At 46.3% G+C, this 15,104-nt stretch overlaps 1 protein-coding gene across 1 annotated transcript in view; it reads right to left on the bottom strand.

The window, feature by feature from the left end:
• The window catches only part of Hhat (hedgehog acyltransferase), a 261,641-nt gene extending 255,740 nt beyond the window's left edge, over positions 1-5,901 (bottom strand). The window contains exon 1 of the mRNA XM_021171103.3: positions 5,719-5,901. The gene's annotated coding sequence lies outside the window, so the exon portion shown is untranslated. The remainder of the gene's footprint in view (positions 1-5,718) is intronic.
• Between the last annotated feature and the right edge of the window lie 9,203 nt (positions 5,902-15,104).

Genomic DNA, 15,104 nt, shown 5'->3' on the forward strand with positions numbered 1-15,104 from the left:
GGGAGTCAGCGAGTGGACCAACTCCGGGCCTCAACTTCTTCTGAGGATCCAACTGGATGGAACCATTTGCAGTTCTGTTTGCAGAATACCAATAACATGATTCCCTCCCCCTAGGAAACTAAGTCCAGGCTCATGGTGACCCTTCCAACAGGTCTTCTGGCCACATCCTATAAAGGGAAGCCCCTTCTCTAAACCTAATGCCACCAGGACATGCAAGAGGGGATGGACCAACTGGAGGTGACTCCAGGACTCAGCAGAAATTCTTTTAACACAAACTGGAGACTTCTGAACCTGCAACAGGACATGCCAGTTTGAAGAGAAGGCTGGATCTTTCTCAGGACATACTTGAGGGCAGTATGGCTTCAGCTGACATCACTACCCTGGGGTCACCTGCATGACTAGAGTCCCTGCATAGCTCAGCTGATGGTGGAGGGCGATTCTGGCTTTCTGTGTTAGCAGACTCCTGCCTCATGTGGGCAGTGTTCCCCCAGCAGGGTGACTGGGAGTGGAGGTGGGGGTGGGGTTTTGGGAGCTGGAGCTGCAGGCAGGTAAAGGCACCTGAGAGAAAAGCAGGGGACCCAACCCTGGTCCTCTGCAAGAGCTGTGTTTGCTCTTAACCACTGAGCCACCTCTCCAGCCCCTGAAGCAAAATCTTTTTAATCCAATTGTTATAATGTATTTTTTTTTTTAAATCAAGCGGGAAGAAAATTAATCCAAAAGCCAATTTTTATGCTCGGTCCTCAGTTTAGCATTCTCTGGCTTGCGCGGCATACCACCAGCAATCCTCTCACCAAACATGACCCTAAGTCTTTTTATATGAGTGTTAAAGACCAGCAAAAAGAAATCAACTTTTTCAAGTCCCTAGTTCAACAGAAAATAATGATCTGATATTGCATTTCCCCCCTTGACAATTCTCAACCTATCTTACAGCTTTTTAATCAACAATAATGCACCCTCTGTATTTCAGACTCCTGGATTAGGGAAATCTGAATGAGTCAAGTGTCTCTTACAGTGGAACACTTTACATAATTTTTTATTGAAGTATGCTTTTTAAAATGCAGGCTTTTAAGACATGGACTGGCTGTTGTGGTAGGGATGTACTCTGCCCTAAGTTACAATGCTTCCCAGGGTGTTGCCTTGTCCTGAGACTCCATTTTATAAGCAGCTTTAACTCCATTAGAGAAGGATGATGCTGGCCCTGTGTTGTGCCCATAAGTGCTACCATTTGGCCAGCGCTTGGCACCGACAGATAACTTATTCCTAAAGGCAGAGAGGGTGCCACCCTGCACCTTTATCAAAGTACACTGGGGTCACATTAGCATATTAAAATCATATCAGGAAAATCAGACCAAGAACTTCCCAAGTACACCAGACAGAGACAGGGGTGCATTCCCTCAACTGGGCTCAGGTAGAAGAGGCTCTCTAATACTGCCGTGCCAATGGCTCCATCAGCCTGTTACCTGCCCAGCCGTAGTCACCACCCACCACAGAGGCTTGGCTCTGTCCTCACCAGCTCACTCACGTAGTCACTGAAATTGCTGACTGTCCACCTGTCCTCCTCCCATCTGTCTGGAGCTGGCTCTGCTCTTCACCTCCAAGGCCTCCACCCTCCCTTCTGCAGCCCAGCTCTGCAGCTGCACCTCCAGGAAATGAGTTCAGGTGCTCCTTGCAGTCCCTTTAGTCTTCTGCTCACCCGCAGTAAGGTCTCTCTGAAGGGCCGTGGACTTAAGCTGCGGCAGCTGCCTTAACCGTGTGTAAATATTTTGTAGCCTACATACAAACATACATAGACAGTAGACCACTGTATGAAGACAGAGTCTGGCTGCTGGCTCTTGCTGTGAAACTCTCCCCACCTTCAAAGCACTAAGAAGAGGTTCTCCTCTGCCACGTGGACTCTGAATCTCTTCCTACCAGCCTGTCTCTTTGGCTGGGGCCTGAACCCTCCTTGCTGCTTCTCTGTCTGCTCATGACATTGATATCTCTCCTAATAAACTCCTTAGTTCCTAGTAATCTGTGTTTTCTTGAACTACCTACCCCATCCAGAACCTAACAGACAGACTGACTGATGGACTGACTAATTTACTATGTGATGTGTAATGTGTGATCTGAGGGTTACATCAGTAATTAAGAGCGGAATGAAAGAATCTATGCTTGACTAAACCAGCTAACAAGGGAAACCCGTAACTACGTGGTGAATTGCAGCAAGTAAAAATGGCAGTGGTTGTGAATTTACTATTACTTAATAAATTCTGTCACTATGGAAAGGTGCAAATGTGTCCATCAATATTTCTAACAACACACTAATGACACTCAGCAAAGTAATTACCGCTGTGATGAAACCAACACGTCCCAGAACCCCCTTCTCTCCTATCCTTGTTACTAACTGCACCATAACTGACCCCAGTCCAATCTCTGCCTCCACAGCTCACCTATGTCCAGTTTTGAGCTTCACTTAACAGCACGGTCAGTGTGGGGCAGTGGACCGTGTCACCAGACAGAAGAACTGGTAAGGCTGTAGCAAACCCCCATAAAACTCATAATTGAGAAAGGTAGGAGTTCAAACTAGCTCCTGACCAGATACCTGTCCTGGAGAGTGTAACCACAACACCTCACTAATAGGACCATGACAACAGGCCACATAGTACAGAGCCTAGAGTTCTCCATACTAACAAGGTTCTAGGGCCCCCGAGTACCTAGCCAATAGACAATCTCCTGGGTTTTGACCTTTTTCTTTTTAATGGTGATGTAACCCTGCCCTGGCTGGAACTTGCTATACAGATAAGATCAGACTGGCCTGGAACACACGGAGATGCTCCTGACTCTGCCTCCAGGATGCCAGGCTTAAAGGCATGAGCCACCACAAGCAGTCCAAGATTGAATTCTAACTGACTCTGTGGCTCTAAAAAGCAATGATATATCTTCCATTATTGTAAATCTTCTTTAATTTCCCTCCCCTAAAAGCTCATTTTTTGTTTGTTTTGTTTTGCTTGTTTGTTTTTAAACCATATCTCCTGTTACCCAGGCAGCCTCCTATGCTGTAACATAGCATGATTTTGAATTTCGGCAGTGCTAGAATAAGAAACGCAAGTCACCATGCCCTGTTTATGCAGTGCTAAGGATGGAACCCAGGGCTCAGTGTGTGTTCAGCAAGCCCACTACCAACGAGTCACAGCCACAGCCCCTGTCAAAAGTCTGTACTGTGCATAGACACATGACTTACCTAATATTTTTTCTCCTTTACTCAACAGTTGGCTTTTAATAGTTTATTCCTTCCTGATATGAACAAAGTTTACTTGCCTGGAGTAAACCAGAGCTGAAGGCTTAATTGCTTTGTATCCTTTGTATCTTTCTTTATCGACTTTAGGTCCTACACAGTTTCCCGTCAAGTTTCACAGCAATGCTATAGCCTCCTCATAAACAACCAAGTAGTGGCCCTTTTCCTTTCTTACTTATTTTTTTAAATGTTTGGCAGATTTCACTGTGAAGCCAGCTGGTCTGGAAAAGGACTTTAAGCTACACTCAGTTTCTCAGGACTACTCAACTCTTCTAGTCCTCATGCCTTGACTGTTCATTTGAAAACCTAGGAAATTTCTTCTCAATTTTCAAGTACACCAATATAAGGTGGCTGGCTCCCTAGAGCATCCTCAGGACATTTCAGGGCGTTGGCTAAACTAAACTCCTTTTCTTTCCCTGACACTAGCATTAAGGTTGGATAAGAAATGTTCCCCACAGACTCGTTGTTTCAACATCTGGTGCCAGACTGGTGGCCCTGTTTGGGAAGGTTGTGGAACCCTTAGGAGGTGGAGCCTGGTGGGTCACTAGGAGCGGACATTGATTGAGGTTTATAGTCAGGCCACACTTCCTGTTCATTCTGCCTCCTGACTATAAATATAATGTGACCAGCAGCCTCCTGTCTCCTTCCCACTAAGAGAATAAACCCTTAACCTGCATAAGGAATAAACTCTTCTCCCTGAAACTGCTTACCCTGGGGCATTTTGATAAAAAAAAAAAAAGATAACTTAAACTACTACCTTCTCTCTCTCTTCTCTCTTCTCTCTCTCTTTCTCTCTCTCTCTCCCTCCCTCCCTCCCCCCTCTCTCTCCCCCTGCCCTCTTTCTCCTCTTTCTTATGAGAGTTATGATCAAATATCCTGCAATAGAACATTATACAAATCTGAGCTTTCATGGCATTTTGATAACTTTGTTTCAGTATTATTTATAATTCCTGTATTTTTAATGACTTTTACTTATTTTTAAATTTGGTTTTGTTTCTTGGGACAGGGTCTCATGTAGCAATGGCTGCCTTGACCTCTTGGCCCCCTGCTTCCAAGCAGCCCCATCCTGAGTTCTTTCCACGCCTTTTTTAAAAGCCTCCAAAAAGGCCTGTAGCAAGTTCTGCAAGAACCAAGAATTTTATTTCTCTGAGGCCCCAAAGTATGGCACCCCTGCCCTTGGGCCACACTGACCAGTGCCTGGGATCACCAGGAGATCTTGCCAACTGCCAACCAGGGCCTTGACCTCACCTTCAGCTGGTGACTCTCCAAGAGAAAGCCAAGTAAAAACCAGGTAAAGCCTTTGCCCCCAAAGAAAGCTCCAAACACCAGCCCCTAGCATAGACAATTCAGTGGTGCTGGTGGCCTTGAAGGGTCTTAGAGAGCACAGCTTGTCTTTCTGGGGTGCTGTCAAACCAACACATCCATCAGAACTGTCCTTAGCCAGCACATAATCCATCCTACGGGGAGAGAAATCACAGGGAAGTCAGAACATGAAGAATAGAAGCCAGAAAGAATGGAATTCTAGGCCCTGAGTGAAAGTTCACAGCCCTTCAAAGCTTTCCCTGAGCCGTGTCCGTAGCACTGGAGCAGATGCTTAGCTCTACATAATAGAACACCACACTGAAAGGAGCAGACACACTGCATAACAGTAGAAGGCCCTGATCTAAAAGTGGCCAATAGCTGTTGAATCTGGGAGAGGAGATCCTGCATAAAAACTGGTGTCTCCCAGTCTTGCCACTGAACAGATGAGGGAAACTAAGTCCAAAGAGTTTCTAGAAAGCGAAAGGGATCTTTAAACTGAGAACTGGGGCTCAGTGGTTAAACATTTGCTGCGCGGGTTTGATGGTCCAAATTCAGATTCACACACAGATCGCACATAAAATGCTCTCAGGGGCTGCAATCCTTCTCCGGGGGACCAGCCTGTCTGTGTTTGACTGAAAGACTCGGTCTCACTGAAATGGGAAGTTGGGTCTCCTGAGCTTTTCCTGCGCTCACGGATGCACATGCAACACACACACACACACACACACACACACACACACACATCACGAAGAAAACAGAAATCTCTGAGCTGGGCCGGGTGGGGGTGTGGGGAGGGCCTGTAGGCGCCCTTTATGCAGGGAGCAGCAGGGTTCTCGGTTCCCAGGACTCCGTGCCTTTGTGTCGCCGCCCTCCAGCACGCGGACACGGGAAGCGGAAACGCTCTTGCGTTTCTCCCCCACGTCAGCGGCGAGCCTCCCACGACCTGCTGCGGCACCCCAGCCAGCCCCCTGTCTCCGCGCAGGTTAAGTCTTGGCGGCCTTTGCAACCACAGGCCCCTGCGCGGCCGCCAGCCTCCGCGCGCCCTCTGACCCTGCGGGGCCTCACCACCTAGGTCCCCTCCTGCTCTCCACGCGCGCCCCCGATGCACGGCTTTCCCCTGTCTCACACGCGGGCGAAATCACCTGGATCGCAGTGTGCAGAGCTGGGCGAGAGGGAGAGAAGGCGTCCCTGCACCCCGCCGCGCTGAGCCGCGGCCCGGGAAGGACTCGCGAGCGCAGCGCGGGTCAGAGGCGGCGGCGGGGGGTGAGCGCCTGGCCTGAGATGTTGTGCCCGGGTTCCCGAACGCAGGATTGGCCAGGGCGCTGTACATTTACTGGAGCGGAATCATTACACAGGGTCCCACCAGAACCTCAGGCTCCAGGATTCTTCCGGTCCCCAAAGGAATGAGTCTGGGGTGGGGGTGTGTACGTCCTGCCCTGCTCAGGAAGATGACTTAGACCAGTGAAGGGCTTTTAGTAGACTAAAAGAGCTGGAGAAATCTCTGCAAAACCGACTTTAAAACCATCTTCACTTCCACCTTCCCCAGCACCAACTAAAACAGCCGGACCAGGAGTGCCAGGTTGCCCAAAATAAAAACACAGGATGCCAAGTTAATACTTTCTTGGTATCATATGGCCTTTGTTGTTTGGAAGACGTAATATACTTTCTAACAGTTCCTGGGGGCTGGAGAGATGTGGCTCAGTGGGTAAGCAAGTGTGAGGATCTGAGTTTAATCCCCACACTCAAGTAAAGAGCCTGGCATGGCTGGTGTGCCTGTAACCCCATCATTGGAGGTAGGGACTCTATGGAACCCCTAGGTCCTGGCCAGCTGCCTTAGTCTAAACAGGAAGCCTCCAATTAGAGGCTAATGCAGACCCCGCACCACAAAAATGAGGTGAGGCAAGAGGAAGGTGTGGAAGCCTTGCTCCGACCCCTTCGGGAGAGCACCCAACATGCATACAACATATATGTCTTGTTTATTTGTAATAACAGTGTGCCTTGGTACCTGACAAGTCTGGTCACTGTAATAAATCCCAGGGTTTGGCCCAAAAGGTGCCAAAGTGTTAGCTCTGCTCTAGGACAGTCAGACCCAGGCAGGGGAATGGGTGGCCCTCTCCTGTGTCAGGTTCTAAATGGCCTGTTACTGTGGGTTCAATGCCATTTAAGTCTAACTCTTTTTCTACATGTGCACAGTGCTCATTTGAAGACACAAAAGAAAGTCAGGTTTGGCTAATGTAAGTCAGAAACATCTGTGTAAGAGAAAATACTCCAGGCTTGTGACCCAGCTATACAGCCAAGACAGGAGGATCCGAAGTTCAAAACCAGGACTACAAAGTGATTTTGTCAAACTGTCTCAAAATTTAAAAGTAAGCATTGGCAGAGGGGACACAGCTCAGTGGTGGAGCCTTGCCTCACATGCAGAACACCCACAATAACAAAGCACAAAGCAAGACTAAGCAACGAGCTGAAGGACGTGCTGGCAGGGAATATTCCAAGTGGTACTTCTTACTACACGTAGATTTAAAACAGTTGATGGAAACATCAGAATCCAGTTGCACATAGGCAAGAGACTTGAGTGTGGGAATGCATTTTGACAAAATTATCTTATATTCTAAGAGACTGGAAGCTTTGCTGGGCTTCTGGGGTGAAGTTAATAATATACATTGAGGTCACTCAACACTACTTTCTAATCAGCCTGTTACAATGTAACAATGGGCTTTACTTGTCTTAGGTTTCCCATATAACCAACTTTCACAATCTAAACCAATGCATAGCTGTGAGCTTCAATATGTGCTTCTCCATGCCATGACCCAGTGTCATGTATGTGTGCCCTAATAATCATCTGCTGAAAACACACAAAAGAGATTTAAAGCAGTCTTCTTAAGTGAACATTCACTGTAAATCTTGTTATCAGGGCCAGTTGGTGTTGGTGACTTATCTCTTGTAAAATCTTACTTCCTTGTGGGATACCCTTCTCTGCTGCTCAGTAAATACAGAGCAAAGCCCATTGTGAGGGACAAACACACAGGGCCACACTCACATGACAGCCTTCAGGCAGAGCACGGATTCAGACTCAAGTACAGTGAAGACACAGGAACATGAGGTGAAGAATTCAAATCTAGGCTTGCTCTCGGTTAAATGAAATCCAAAAGAAGTGGTTTGTTCCTTAATGCCACATGATCAGTGACTCTTGAGTTTTTTATGAACGTGTTCAAACAGTCTGCCCATGTGGAGGATCTTTAGTGCATGTCTTTGCATCAACAGTCAGAGAGAGAGAGACAGAGAGACAGGGAGAGACAGAGAGACAGGGTCAAATCAGGAGACGAGAAGTTTCGGCAAGGCCCAAAGAAATGCACCAGAGAGCCACCTGGTAACCAGGCTTATAACCCAGTCATACGACCAAGACCGGAGGATACCAAGTTCCAAACTGGAGCTGCAAAGTAAGTTCAAGCCCAGCTGGTCAATTTAGTCAATCTGTCTCAGAATTTAAAAGTAATCTGACCATTTATGGGAGATTATAAATTCCCAGTTGTGCTCTGTGTGTTTCCAGATGTAATTTCCTCCTGTTCTTAGCACTGGAAACACCCTGCGTGCTGTTTCTGCGTGTTTCTAAGCATTTGATTACTTCCATTGAATTTCACTTTATTTTGATCTTGGGGTCCGTTTGATCTTTCATTAGTTCTCACCATGTAAAAGCTGGGCGGTGGTAGCACACGCCTTTAATCTCAGCACTTGGGAGGCTAAAGCAGGCAGATCTCTGAGTTTGAGGCCAGCCTGGTCTACAGAGCAAGTTCCAGGACAGCTGCTACACAGAGAAACCCTGTCTCTAAAAAAAAAAAAGAGACAACAGAGCTGGGGAGATGGCTCAGAGGTTAAGAGCACTGACTGTTCTTCCAGAGGACGTGAGTTCAATTCCCAGCAACCACATGGCAGCTCACTACTATCTGTAACTCCATGATCTGACACCGTCACACAAGCATACATGCAGGCAAAACACCAATGCAGAAAGGAAGAAAGGAAGACTTTTAAAATTGGCAAAAAAAAAAAAATTAAGGTGAAAATTATTAATAAAAAGGACAGAGAATACAGCTGTAGACCCCTTTCCTAATGTGTGTGAAAGTTCAATAAGAAAGTGCTTACTAGTATGGGCAGGGTGCCAGGTTTAAGTCCTAGTATCAGAAATTGCAACAAATAAGTAAAAAATGTTAAATTGCAACAAGCAAATAAGATGTTATGGTTGGTACAAATGTGGTCCAACAATACCCACAAGGAACTGCCAGATGTATCAGCTCTTCAGGAGGTCATTGAGTACCTGAGAGAAACTAAAGGATTTCCCTCAGAATTTCAGTCCACAGTCCCTGGGCGACTCAGTTTTGTGTAGTGAGGCAGAATGACTGGGCAGGAAGCATGTGGGAGAACAAACCTCATGGTAGACAAGAGGCACTAGAGTGAGGGGAGGGAGCCAGGGAAGAGAACAAAACACGATAGGAACCCAAGGACATGTATCTGCAACTGACTTCTGCTGGGTAGACCCCATGAACTAAAATTTCAAGCAGTTAGAAATCAAGCCTTAAATGCATGAGCCTATGGGGCCAATTCCTGTACCAAGCAGGAAGGGATGAGCAATATCACACCAGCAAATACTGTAGAATGTCAAAATTCTTAAGACATTTTAGCCTGTTGGCTGTTGGTTTTATTTATAGGAATAAATACCCTGGGAATAGTCTATCATATAGAAAATAATTTTTCATCTTTATTGAAGTACAATTGACAAAGCTGTATTGTCTAAGGAGTACCCTTGAAGCTTTGATATATGGAGACATTATAAAATGATTACCACAGTCAAGCTAGTTAACATCTATCATATTGCAGTTAACCATTGTGTGTGCTCATGTGTTTGTGTGTGTGTGTGTGTGTTGTGTATCCTGTAAGTGGGGCTGGAGAGATGACTCAGCAGTTAAGAGCACTGACTGCTCTTCCAGAGGTCCTGAGTTCAAATCCCAGCAACTACATGATGACTCACAACCATCTGTAGTGGGCATCTGATGCCCTCTTTTGGTATCTGAAGACAGCAACAGTGTACCCACATACATGAAATAAATAAATAAATCTTTAATAATAAAAAAAGAGAATCTTGTACATGTGTGTGTGTCTCTCTGAGTGTAGAATCCTCTGTGTGTGTGTGTGTGTGTGTGTAGGATCCTGTGTGTATGTGTGTTTCTCTGTGTATAGAATCCTGTGTGTGTGTGTGTAGGATCCTGTGTGTATGTGTGTCTCTCTATGTGTAGAATCCTCTATGTGTGTGTGTGTGTAGTTACCTGTGTGTATGTGTGTCTCTCTGTGTGTAGAATCTTCTATGTGTGTGTGCAGTTACCTGTGTGTATGTGTGTCTCTCTGTGTGTAGAATCCTCGTGTGTGTGTGTGTGTGTGTGTAGGATCCTGTATGTATGTGTGTCTCTCTGTGTGTAGAATCCTCTATGTGTGTGTGTGTGTAGTTACCTGTGTGTATGTGTGTCTCTCTGTGTATAGAATCCTCGTGTGTGTGTGTGTGTGTGTAGTTACCTGTGTGTGTCTCTCTGTGTGTAGAATCCTCGTGTGTATAGGATCCTGTGTGTATGTGTGTTTCTCTGTGTGTAGAATCCTGTGTGTGTGTGTGTGTGTGTAGGATCCTGTATGTATGTGTGTCTCTCTGTGTGTAGAATCTTCTGTGTGTGTGTGTAGTTACCTGTGTGTAGTATGTGTGTCTCTCTGTGTGTAGAATCCTCATGTGTGTGTGTGTGTGTGTATCCTTTAGCTCCATCATCAGCAAATTTCAAGTCTACACTGTTTTTAATTGGTTCATTCATTTTGTTTCACTTTCTGAGACCCAGGCTGACTTCAAAGTCACGATGGCCTTGCGTTCCTGATCCTCCTGCATGCTGAGGTCATAGGCATACACCAACATAATAACTGTGTTCTGAACTAGAGTCACCTTGTGAGACAGTTAATCTAATGCTGCCTCATTTCTCTATCCTGTCCCTTGCTGTTGCCCCTAAGACCTGCAGAGCCTTAGACCTTGACCTGACTGGGGTAACCAGGTAATAAAAGAATTCAGATACCCATACTGAAAGGCTAGGCTTGAGTGGACCATGCATTCTGATGGAGACCCAGAACTCAGTCTGTTTATTTTCTATCACTGAGTGAGGAGGGTAGGTTTACTGTGTACAGCAGAATAAGGAAGCAGATTCAGTAATCTGGGTAGGAGGTGTGTGTGTAGGGGAGCAGTCTCAAGCTGTAAATATTGAGGAGGAGGAAACTGTGGTTGACAGTTTCTGCATTCACTGCTGTTAGCTAAAGGCTCACCATTCCTCAGCACTCAGTTGGACCAGAGGAAGGCTCTGACATTTGCCTGAGCCTGTCCAGGGAAAAGCTCTGCCGCTCCCACTGGTAACATGGCCTGGCCATGCTCATGTCGGTACGCACTTCCACTCAGAACCTCATCCCTCCCCACAGCTGTCTCCTGTGTCTTTCTTTTATGTACTCCAGCACTTCCCACCCTGTAAATGTCTTTTGTTTGCATATTTATTATTTATGTCAGCATTATTCAAACTACTGGCAAGACAATGCATTAGTAGATTATAAGACACAGTTAATGGGCCACAGCTAGGCTAGATTTTTAACGAGATGAAAGGGAAGAAAACACGCCACTGGACTTTTATTAAGAATGATGACTACGGTTGGAAATGATGCATCTGGTTACAATGAACCCGGTAAGAGGGATAATGGACGATTAGGATAAATCTGATTGACTAAGAAAAGTTGTTCTATACTCTGAAGGCAGACATCCCATCTGGAAAAGGACATACATACAGCCACCACCACTGTAAAACAGTCAACAGATGATATTTCATATTAACATCCCTTGGAGCTCATTAAAAGACACTTGTCTAAAATGATGGCCTCCACTTAGTTAAATAAACGTGAATCTCCCCTTTAGTAGGATTTCTCCCTATTGTTAGAAGGGAGAATGACGAAAGCAAAACTGGAGACTGCAGTAAAGTCATCTCTCTCTCTCTCTCTCTCTCTCTCTCTCTCTCTCTCTCTGTGTGTGTGTGTGTGTGTGTGTGTGTGTGTGTGTGTGTGTTTGGTAACACTTATTAGGAACATTTTCTTGGCTGTATCCAAGTATTTTTAATTTTGTACTTCTGGACTTATCTGCTGTTTTGTGTATAGAAGTTTTGCCTACAAGTATGTCTGTGCACCATGTGAATGTCTGGTACCCAGGGAGGTAAGAAGAGGACATCGGATCCCCTGGGACTGGAGTTACAGCTGTCTCTGAGCCTCCACATGGGCCCTGGGAACTGAACTCAGGTCTTCTAGAAGAACAAGTGCTCTTCACCACTGAGCATCTCTCCAGCCCCTGCATTCAAGCCTTGAGACAACATCAAGCTTTATTTTGGGGTGAGGTGGGGAGGAAGGTATATTTGGGTGCACAAGGTACCACAGTTGTGGCAGTCAGGTGACTGCCTTCAGGATATAGTTAGCATCTTCTTCCTCATTCAGACAGGGCCTCTCTTGCTTCTGTTGCGCTGTGCCCTTTAGACTAACCAGCCCGAGCATCCCCAGGTGCTTCTCCTGGCTCCACCTCCATCTTGCTGTAGGAGTGTGAGGCTCGCAGACCTGTGCCACTCTAGGTTTTCTACCTGGTTGTGGAAACCAGACTCAGGGCAGCAGGTTTTCAGGGCTCATGCTTTTGTCTGCTGAGCAGTCTCCCCAGGCCCGTGGGCTTCCAGTTCTTTGGGTGTCACTGCAATTATTGTCCTACAGAGCTCTTTCGGGGGGGAAAAGGAAAGAATTGAATACACTGCTGGCGAAGAAAACAATATCTTTCCAACCAGAACGTATGCGTCTTAGGGTTTCTATCGCTGCAATAAAACACCACGACCAAAAAAGCAAGTTGAGGAGAAAAGGATTGATTTCACTTATCCTTCCACACCATAGTCCATCAGTGAAGAAAGTCAGGACAGGAACTCAAAACAGAGCAGGAACCTGGAGGCAGGAGCTGATGCGGAGGCCATGGAGGGGTGCTGCTTATTACTTTGCCCCCCACCCCCGTGGATTGCTTGGTCTGCTTTCTTATAGAACTCAGAACCAACCAGTCCAGGGATGGCACTACCCATGATGGGCTGGGTCTTTCCCCATCAATCACCCATTAAGAAAATGCCCTTCAGGCTTGCACGTAGCCTGATCTTATGGAGAGGGTTTCTCCATGGAGATTCCCCTCCTCTCAAATGACTTTAGTTTGTGTCAAGTTGACATAAAACTATCCAGCATGGTATGCCTTTAAAAATGTGGAAAAACACGGGTTCCTGTTTGCTTACTTCTGAAAGTAGCCCTTAGGTAGACAGGAATTATACGTGTTTTGTTCATTGCCACAGCCCAGTAGTACTGGGAATAATAAGCTATTTGTGTCTTCACTGCAGTATTTGCTGAAGTGCTGAAGGAGCCAACCAAACTGAAAAGGAACACTGACCTCATGTGACTCCCCCCCCACCTCATATGAGCCCCCCCCAACTCCCTACCCTCCATACCCCCACTCCCTCCCTCACCCCAGGATCTATCTCCTTTGTCCTGTGGGTTTTCCATTTTCTGTGAGCCTCTATCACTTGCTAGGAACTGGGAGGGTCTCCTAGTGCCTCCTGGGTAAGGAAAGAGACTGTGGGTGACCTTGACCTCTTGGCCTCTAAGTCAGGGAGCCAGGGTTGGGTGTTGCTGAGGCAGAGCAGCAGCTGCAGGACACCGTCACTTTTTCAAGCTTGGTGGCCAGCATCTGTGCCCTTAAAAGGCTACTGAGCTCTCTCCATGCTGGAAAGATCTCACCTTCACTCTCTTCATTCACTCCCAATTCACCGCCAGAACCACTAGGAGAACACGCGGCGTGGGCGACCACAGACAGGGTTTTCTTTCTTTGTTCTTCAAACTCACTGCTCCGTCTTTCCAGAATGTTCCCTGCACCCTGTGCCCAGCCAGGGAGTAGTAAGGCTGAGGAGAAAAGAAAGTCTGCTGAATGTCTGAATGGATTTATTTTAAACACGTTGTAGAGACAACAGCTTGGAAGACGAGGCTTCCCTTTATCCCCAAAGCTGTGCATTTTGAGAAAGAACAAAAACACATGTGTATCTGTCTCCAATTTCTTGACATGATGCCCACAACCACCCTCCCATACCCAGTAAACGTACCATAGGAAGACAGTGGTTTGCAGACTGGGTGTTACTCTTGGGCCATCGAGTTGGCTTACTGGGATAAAACCACATTTTGAAAAGCAAACTGTAACGTAATAGAAGCTCGCTGAGTACTGGCATGCATGGTAACTTCTGCCTCCTGAAGCTGCTGGCTTGTGCTGCAGGCTCAGACATGAGGAAACGCTTTTCTACTGTGGTCAGGCCATCTGAGTGCTACTAGCGCTCAGTAGCAGAAGACACAGGAGTCTCTCCTCTCAGAGTGTCCAGGAGAAGCACAGCTCCAGGAAAAAAAAATGGTTGCTGGGTGAGGAGCAGCCACAGCCTACACTGATGGCACAGCTGACCTCACAGGGAAATATTCAAGGAATTTCTACAGCCACATAAAGGAGCGATGTGTGAGGCTCCGAAGAAAACAAGAGACACAAAACAGCTGGAGTCAGGACAGGAAAAGAAGCAGAATACAAAGTGAAAACTGAGGGCCTGTGGAGGCAGAAGTCAAGCCGAGAATTGAGAATTCCAGCACAGCTCACACTTGCTGAGAGCATTGCTAACCCGCACTAGCATTCCTTTCATATTCACATTAACCTTGTGGTTGGTATTGGTGAACCATGCTCAAGGCCTAAGATGCATAGTTAAGTATGTGCCCAACTCCTTGTTATACTTACTGGCAGTCTAGTATAACAAGACTAAACTCGTTTACAGTAAAATAAATAAGTAAATAAATATCTTGGGGACTGGAGAGGTGGCTCAGTGGTTGAGAGGACTGACTGCTCTTTCAGGGGACCAGGGTTCAATTTCCAGCACCTACATGACAGCTCACAACTGTCTGTAATTTCAGGATCTCACACTCTCATACAGACATACATGCAGGCAAAACACCAATGCACATAAAATATAAATAAATTAATATATATTTAAAATGTTTAAAAAAATAAGGAAGTAAATAAACCTGAAGTCACCCTGTCACCTGTGTGTGACCCAGGGTTTTTTACCTTTTCCGCCTAGGAACCACTCTGTGGCTTTGTTTATGTTATCAATCCTTCCAGTGTGACTTCAGAAGCCATCAAACCAGTGTGTGTGGCCACTGTGAAGACACACTCCTAAAATCTTCTCTGAGAGAGCTGCACCTATGTCCAGGGGGACATGTCTGGTGCCAGTAGAGCTCGTAGGCTGGGGGAGGAAAAGAACTGAGTATGGAAAAGGCCAATCAGTATGAGGAGGTCAGAAGACAGAGAGGGAAAGAAACAAAGGTCTTTATGGAGGTGAGCTGACATCTCCTGCCAGGATGAAAGAGTGCTCTGGGTTAA

The sequence above is a fragment of the Mus caroli genome, unplaced genomic scaffold (assembly GCF_978045245.1).
Source record: "Mus caroli unplaced genomic scaffold, Mus_caroli_1 scaffold_1, whole genome shotgun sequence".
In the NCBI taxonomy this organism is placed as follows: Eukaryota; Metazoa; Chordata; class Mammalia; order Rodentia; family Muridae; genus Mus; species Mus caroli.